Source organism: Drosophila takahashii, chromosome 2R, assembly GCF_030179915.1.
Source record: "Drosophila takahashii strain IR98-3 E-12201 chromosome 2R, DtakHiC1v2, whole genome shotgun sequence".
Classification (NCBI taxonomy): Eukaryota; Metazoa; Arthropoda; class Insecta; order Diptera; family Drosophilidae; genus Drosophila; species Drosophila takahashii.
In genome coordinates this window covers 24,915,751-24,923,852 of record NC_091679.1, presented here as the reverse complement: position 1 = coordinate 24,923,852, position 8,102 = coordinate 24,915,751, and the positions used below count along the sequence as shown (strand labels likewise).

At 38.6% G+C, this 8,102-nt stretch overlaps 1 protein-coding gene across 2 annotated transcripts in view; it reads left to right on the top strand.

Annotated features, from left to right (window-relative positions):
• The first annotated feature begins 878 nt into the window (after positions 1-878).
• exp (expansion) overlaps positions 879-8,102 on the top strand; it is a 30,010-nt gene continuing 22,786 nt past the window's right edge. The window contains exon 1 of one of the 2 annotated variants that reach the window (XM_017155507.3): positions 879-1,622. The gene's annotated coding sequence lies outside the window, so the exon portion shown is untranslated. The remainder of the gene's footprint in view (positions 1,623-8,102) is intronic. The other variant, XM_070212516.1, reaches the window with a different exon arrangement.

The following is an 8,102-nucleotide window of genomic DNA, read 5'->3' as shown; positions in this document are numbered from 1 at the left end:
TAGACTTTAAAGCTTAATTATTGGGCTAAATATAAATATAGTTAATGCTTAAAAACAAAATAAATAACCTTCAAGGGTATTATTATAAGCAGCATTTTACTACTAGAATATTGTTAATTCCATTTCAATGTGATGAAACTGGTGCATTTGCCTCGTGTCACTCTTGGTTGCGCCTAGTGATTTTGCAATTTAATTTCTGCCCGCAAAACGGGTTGGGAAAAAGACTCGGCCAACTCAGACAAGTTCTTGGCGCATGCACTTGCTGCAGCGGTGTTACTTATATAATGCAGATTTTTAATTGCCTGTCACATAAATTCCACAGATCTGCGGGCGTTGTAGAGCCGCAGGTAGTTTGACATTTCGATTGACCTTCAAAAAGCCATTAGAACGAGCAGCGCATCGGCCATAAAAAATAAGTATAAAATCCAGAACCGTTAGGCCTGCCAAAAAATGTCGGCTAAAGAGCTTTTAAGTCCCAAAATGATAAATAAAAATAAATTAATTTGAGCGAACGAGAAATAAAATCACCAAGAGATATACATATGCTGATGATGTAATTAAGGCGTAGAAAGCAGAGAGATGAGATTGATGACCACCAAATCTTGCTGGGAATTTACGAAAAAATGCAGCTACAAAGAGCTGTTTAAGAGAGTCTCAAGAGCGAGAGCCAGAAATATGCTCTGCAAGAAACTCTTTCTGAAAAAGCTTCGCCAAGCTTTGGACACGCTAAATGCTATTAAGCCAACTTAGCCATGAAGCGACAAGGTAAAAAACAGGTAAAAGAAATACCGAAGCAACGTAACCGAACTTACGGTACGAAAAGGTAAGGTAAGGCCGTCGCCAGCCAAGCTCAGCTCAGCCCGAGTCTGCCGCCACGAAAGCCCGGCTCTGCCTTCGATTCTTCAGTCGAGTCGCGAAAGTCGTCGAGTGCGTTTGGTTCGCTGGCTCGTCGGCAGTCCAGCTAAAAGAAAACAAGCAGAAAGTCCAAGCCACTAAAAATATTTAAAAAAGAAAAGAAAACAAACTGAGAAAGAGAAAGAAGCTGCTGAAAGAGGTGAACAAACAAGCAGGGATCACCGAAATCATCATCATCATCACGAAATTTTGTGCGCGCAGTCTTCGCCGTTATGCAATTGAAGTGCGTCCATAAAATGCCGAGATAGCAACAATTTCGATTTAATTAATTTCAGTGGGGAATTAGAAATTTTTCGCGCGAGTTTAAAAGACGCATAAATACCCGTGCCTTCGCCGCCCGTTGTCCAAATTAAATGCCAAATTAAATATTACAATTTATGGCAAACTCGTTTAGCCCAGCCCAGCAACCAAAAGTGAAATTAATAAAGTGAAAAGCAAGCGGCAATTGTAGCAAAGGCAATTACAAAATCAATATAAATAATAATAGAAAATCATTGTTGCAGCATTGAAGGAAAATACGTAAAGAAATAACAACAGTTAGGGGCAAACACTTTTCCTCGTCGTCGCTCTGCGAATACGTAATCATTGGGAAAATATCAGCAATTTTGCAACAGTTTCGACACAACAACAACAACAACAACAGCAGCAGCAACACCAGCGACTGCAGCAACAAAAACAAAAAAAAACAAAAGTAATTGAGCAGAAAGGTGAGTTCGGGGAGACCAAGAGACACGCATGCAAAGCAGGGAAAAGGCAAGAAAAAAGCATGGAAAAACCCAGAGAAACCCTAGCCCTAGCACCTGTTGCCTTCCTGGAAATACGAAAAATATAAGAAAAAGAGCCCAGCTTCCATTCATAATCGCACCTTTTTTTCTCTAACTGTTTTGCCTTTGCGCTGGACTTCCTGCTTACGCGCTTTTTGTTTGTTGTTTGCTACACTTAAGTTTCATTTTCATTTAAATGCGAACAGAAAACACAGCCTTAACTACAAGCCGCTCTCAAGGTTGACAACATCTCTCTTTGTCGCCGTGCTTTTCGGTCTCTTTCTCGGATTGCGTATTCACATTTCAATATTATACAATTTTGGCCAGTTTCGGTTTCGTAAATAGTTCCTTTTTTGCCATCAATTCGAACGATTAGTGCTGAATTAGCAGTACAATGTCAAGTTAATTTGAGTTCAGCAACTCTTCTGGCTCTCAGTTCTCATCTTTTTTAGACTCTTTTTATCTGGTGTATGTAGGTACACTGAGGAAATATCAAGCATTAAAGAACTATTTTTTTAAAGTTACAAATTCATTGTAGGAGAATATAAGTGTACTTGCGTTTAGGTTCTTTTTATATTTCTGTTCTTAACTCGGATTATTTTGGTGTATTTTAATGCTCTATTTATTTAAAATAAACTGGTTCTGAAGCAATATTTTTCCTTCATGAATTAATTTTTTGGTATTTCCAAGTATTTTCTTTTTTTTAATAAATTGAGTTTACTTAACAAATTTATGGCATGAATTGTTTGTGACCTTTTAAATATTCATTATTTTTTCTTTGTCTCTCATAACAATCTCAATTCTGTCTTGAAGCCAATAAATAAGAATTGACAACATTTTTTTGCATTTATAAATATTTTTTTGAGTCCTAAAACAGTCCAGTTTTACTTTTTGAGACTAATTTGGTTAAAAACCGATTTTTCTCAGTTCACACATGGCCCTGAACGAGACAAATGAATGAGTTTCAGACTGCCAACACGCCTTCGGAAACAAATGCATTTAATAACGAAATGAGGCGGCCCGAAAAAAGCTGAAATTAAAATGTGCAGTAGGTGTTGCCATTCCGATTGCGATTGCGACAATTGTGTATATAGTTGTATATATATCCGAAAGAAGAGTATGATGAAGAGCTTGAGAGGCAGAGGAAGGAAGTCGATGTCGGCATGAGTCTGCAGTTTCATTGGGCTTCGGTTACAGCCTCGGCTTCAGCATCGAATTCAACTTCTCAGCCCATCATCTCTGCAGTGGTTTGTGGGAGTCAATTAGTGGGCAAAATTTAAATACAGCCACAGGGGGGAGGGGGGATAGCATGGCACCCAATTATGCATCCATAAATGTAAACAATCGCTGGAAAGACCCTGTAAAGTGCGGTTCTTCTGCTGAAGGCAGTGCTGAAATCCCCGTCTGGGCAAAAGTTCAGCAGAACCTGCAGACAATTCGAATATAACGCGGCCGAAAGAGCTAATGGGAAATGTCAGTCAGTCGGCAGACAACGTTGACTTCATTTACATTTTGGCAAAACAACAAATGGGTCTGCACTAAGCCCGGACGAAAAAAAAGGTCGCGCAATAAATTGGTTTTGTAACTCAACCCCTTTTAGCCGAAAACTATTTTCGACTTGGCCAAATTCCAGGAGAATTTGCATTTGACCGCCTAACCGTTCTTTCACTCTCTTTGTGCTTCTGGCCATTTCTTTTCACGCTGCGCGCATATTTCATTAGCTGTCGATGAGTTTGGGTCTATTTAGGTTTATTGGAAGCCATTCCCCGCCGAATGGGCACCGTTCATTAGCGGAGAAATGGGTTAATCTCATTCAGTGGACTCGCTACAGTTGCGGTCAAAATAATGGCACTAAGAACAGGAAATTTTTGTTATTTTTACTGGGTTTTTAAGCTTATTGGGTGTTATTTATCAAGGGAAAAGTGGTAAAATTACCCTCTAACTTGGTAATAATGGACGGCGTAATTGTTTTGTTTCTTAAGTTCCTATAAATTCTCATAGTAGTAAATAGTCAAAAAGTAATATTATCTACAAATGGTAAACCAGTATATTAGGAAAAATATTTCAACAAATCCATCTCAATTGTATTGTTTTCTATAGATGGTTTACACCTTTATTAGCTTTTTAAAAATGCCTTTTTTGTGTGCGTGCACTCGTAGATTTGGAAGCTAATTAAACCGCTGATGTGCTGGCGCCATCAAAGTGTAAAAGAGACATTATGTCTGATAGCGAGGCACGTGTTGTTGGTTGTCGACGATTAGCCCGATATTGAGATACCAGCGGATAGATATTTATGGGATGGGATGCTGAGATTATGGCCTTTAACGCCTCGCCGCCAGACAAAGGCATCTTTATTAAAACATTATTTCGTTTGCCATTGTTGGGTCGGCGTATAAATTGCATTTTAAATACAATTTTTATGTTTCTGTTGTGGGCAGCCACCAATAGCTGACTCAATCAGCCGAACAAAGCGCTTCAACACAAATATTATGATCTTTCTGATTGTTACACGCCAACTTCCGCTCCCCGGCTTCACGATCATCATCATTATCATTATGATCCGCAGCTATGCGAGCTAAGAAAGTGAAAACTTGGACGATTTTTTGATTGCAGGCATTTGATAAGCACTAAACGAAGAAAGAAGTGAGAGAAATTTTGTCATCCATTGAGCCAACTAATGATGGTCAACGTAACACAAGTGCACAGGAAAAAATATAATATTATTAGCATGTTTTAATAAGAACTTCTAAATTAATCCAAAAAATACATTAGATTTGAAACAAACAAACATATAAAACTAATTGTAACATATTTTAAAAATATTACTTTAACTTTAAATATTCTCAAACTAAGAGTGTAATGCTGAAAGTATCTTAGGGCAAAAAGTGAAAAAGATGTACTTGAAGTTCGTTTTGTTTTTCGGCGGATTTCCGGTTTGAAATTTGATGTTTCCAAGTACTTTTTCTTGGTGTAAAACTTCTCTACCTCTCTCTGTATATCTTTCTTTCACCGACTGCTAAAAGAAATCAGTTTCAGTTTCGTTTACAGTTTCGGTTTCGGTTTCAAACTCAGTCGGTTGTGGAAAATTTAGTGCAACGGCGCTGTCATAGCTTCGTTTCAAATTGCTTCGTTTACCCGGCTCCCCAGACTATGCCCGTCTCTTTCGGCTGGACGCCAGCCCTCTCTTTCGCTCCTCCTGGGAGCGTTTTGGAGCAGTTGAAGCGTGCAGGCGAAAACGAAAGCAGAAGCAGCAGCCAGTTGCAGTCTTCTTTTTTCTTGCTTTTCATTTGCTGAAATTCGTGTTTTTATTTTGTGTTTCTGCTTTTCACTCTAGTTGAAGTTGTAGCCTGTTTTTGCTCTTTTTGGCCAGCAAATTTTTGCACGGACCTCGCTTTTGGTCAGGGCAACTTGGAACGTAACGCAGAAATGCGGAAAAAATTCACTTCAATTTAATGAAAGTGTCAACTCGTTTTTCATGGGGCTTTTCGTTGATCAAAGGCAAAACAAATTTGTGAGATTGGAAATGAGTTTGTTGCAAAAACAGCGGAAAATACAACTTTTTTACTCGGCTTATATTGAGTGTTTTCCAGTTTGGTGACAGCTTTATAGTTATGGTATTTCGTATTATTTATGGAGCTATAAATAATCCAAACCAAACTAATTTGTTATGCTGAAATGTAAACATCAGGAAAATCTAGTTTCCTCCTGATTTTTGGGTTATTTTTTCCTAATTGTGTTAATGTCAATATCAAAGTTTAAATTAGTTTTGGCTTCTAATGATATTTACAAGTCTTATTTTAGTCTTAATGTTTGATGGGAAATAAGTTTGTTTAGAAAACTGGCAATTAATTATTTTAATTTTAGTTTCGAGGTCTTTTTGAACACTTTAAAACACCTACAAAATGGTATTTCGGTACATTTAGTACATTGTTTTTTCCATTTTTCCAGTTACGGTTTTCTGTGTTGACTCGAATCATTTGATTTAATGCCCCAAGAGGTTTTCAAAAGGTGTCAAGCAATTTATAAATTTACATTTTGAAAGTGCTGCACCGGCGCTCGCTGCATTAGCAACGAAAATCAATCAAACAACCAGCTGAGACATTCGAAGATCTTCAAAAATTGAAATGTTAATTTCTGGGGCTTTTCGTCTCCATCCATTCGACTATCCATACATCCATCCGCTAGTTCGTTGGTTTGTCTTTGGGAATTGGGAAACAGCAAAGCGCTGACAGTTACATGACTTTGAAAAGTATCTTATGCGAGTCTCGTGGATGCGCACACAAATATTCATTTATAGCGATATGATTTAACATATTTTGGGGCTTAATAATTGCCGGAATGGTGAACTGAGCTGAGCGCCAGATGTGCGTGATGGAAAATACGAGTGTTTTTGCGAAATCGAAATGCACAACCTGTCGGTATCGGTTGGGTTTTTATATTTTCGTATTTTTTTCATTTTTTACCAGTTGCTACGCTTACTGTTAGTGTTACTGTTACCGTTGATGGGGCCATGATGCGCCGCTGATGCGCTCAGGTGTTAAATGCCTGGCAGCCAGTTCCGCAATACGATTCGATGTTAAATGCTTCGGATTTCGCATTATTAGCTTCCCGATGTGAGCAATTTTGCATAATTTGCACCGCGCACTGCCGCGCATAATGAAAACCTTAACCCCAAACGAGGAACTGAACCATGGCGACTGCGAATGGGATTTGGACTCCGACTACGACTACACGCCACTTTCACGCTATGTAAATTGAAGCATTTGCAGACAATGCAGACCGCAGACAAGTGTTAGGAAAATATGATCCACTCGCCCACACTAATTTTATTATTTAATTTCAAGGGTTCAAGATTTAGTGGGTGCACCATGGTAAAGGGAAAGTCACAGGGACTGAAAATAATGAAGGAAAGTCTGGTATTATCTTAAATAAAATTATTTTTAAAAGGTACCAAAACAGAATTTCCTTAAAACAGATAACAAATAAAAATTTATCTTAGTATTTGGAATTTCAATTTTAACAAACTTAAGAAATATCATTGTTATCTAATATCTAAAAAACAACTTCTACAAACTTACGTATTCATCAACAACTTTTCATTTGGACTAAAAATGTTTTCGTTTACTACCTTAACATTAACACCTCTCAATTAGACCCCTACTAAAATATTATTGCTAGCCCATAAAGCTGATACGTTCCAACAAATCGATAATTTGTCTATCGACCTGCAGACACTTCGAACAAAATTAAACGGATTACCAGAGTGTGTTGAGATCTTCTCAGCACGCCCATTATTTCAACAACACCATCTTTCTCTTCTCTCCTTTCCACAAGTCAATGACTGCTTAATTTAATTTGGCCACAAATCAATGGCCACATGTATCTCTTTCGCCTGCCTGTTTTGTTTTGTCTCGGGAACATTTCGCTTGACCCCTGTGAAAGCAATTTCGTTATGGGCTATTCTGACGTTTCGGCCAATCAATCATGTGGCTCCCCAGCATTCTTGGCTAACATATCTTCTTCCCGGCCGCGAAAGTATCAAATGTTTCTCCGCCATCCCATTTTTCGGCGCTTCATTAGGTCCCGGGAACTTTCATGTGGTCTCTGGTTACATAATGAATCCATTAGGGGTGCCAAAAATACTTTCTAGCCAACTCATCGGGTCTGACCTTAACATTTTGCTGGCCGGCAGAGTTCGCCAGATGAAGTTGCTGAAATTATGCCTCCAAATAGCTGGATGCGATGGACGTTCGGCTGGTTTTCAGCTAAGTAGACACGGCTGATCTTTGCCATCTCGTGACGCACTCGAACAATGCAATCATCTCGACGGGTAAACGAACTGCCAGCTATTTGCACTCCGCAGACGTCTCGTTTACAGTGAAGCACGGCTGCTAACGACCTCTTGACTAGGCACAGCGATAGCCCCACTCCGTCCCAGGTGCAATTGCATTAGAATCATTTACATTCACCGATTCAATTAATATGCAACTAGTGTTGTCAGCGCGATTGTCATCATCAAAATTCTTTATTGATTGCCTAGCGTCGTGCCTCGTCGCTCTTTCCACTACAATAAAACTACAATAATTCATGACGTTGACTTTCATTCATAAAGTGCGCGATTGTCGGTAGTCGTCTGGTATTTGAATATGCAGCGAATGTTGTCATTAAATTATGCATAGTTTCAGTCGAACGAGACGTCTCAGGAGGAAAGTTCTGTAGAAAGTTGGTGGAGAAACGAGTTTTCCGCCTGTCAATCATAAACATTGAAGCGTTTCGTTTATGTATGCAATGTATTTAAATTCCCACATAAAACATTTTGTATACCATCACCATTTCTGTTAAAATTTCTACTCCAAAAAATAAGATTATATGGCGGCAAAGTAATTGAAGTCTCATAAAAACTTACAAAAATGTATAGGCACT